The sequence below is a fragment of the Dipodomys ordii genome, unplaced genomic scaffold, assembly GCF_000151885.1.
Source record: "Dipodomys ordii isolate 6190 unplaced genomic scaffold, Dord_2.0 Scaffold272, whole genome shotgun sequence".
In the NCBI taxonomy this organism is placed as follows: domain Eukaryota; kingdom Metazoa; phylum Chordata; class Mammalia; order Rodentia; family Heteromyidae; genus Dipodomys; species Dipodomys ordii.
This window is the reverse complement of record NW_012267488.1, coordinates 661,913-662,379: the sequence shown is the minus strand read 5'-3', so window position 1 is coordinate 662,379 and position 467 is coordinate 661,913.

Sequence of the window (467 nt, the reverse complement as noted above, 5' to 3'; positions counted from 1 at the left end):
AGAAGAAGAAGAAGAAGAAGAAGAAAGAAGAAAGAAGAAGAAAACCAAGCATACAAGAAACAAAAACACTAGCAAATGGAGTTTGTAGAAATTCTGTGGTCAAGTGGGAGGGATTTATGTGTAGAATGCTAGATTTTTTTTTTTTGGGTCCGGTCGTGGGGCCTGAACTCTGGGCCTGGGCACTGTCACTCAGCTCTTCAGCTCAAGGCTAGTGCTCTACCACTTGAGCCACAGCACCACTTCCGGCTTTTTTCTTTTTGCTTATGTGGTGCTGATGAATCGAACCCAGGGCCTCAAGCATGCCAGGCAAGTGCTCTACCACTGAGCAACCTTCCCAGCCCTGCTAGGAGATATTTTTTTTAGCATTAATTGATTTTATATCAATTAGGGTCATGCCTCACATCAACAAATGAAGCACAAGATCCACATAATCATCTGAATTGACATAGTAGAAGCATCTGAAAAAT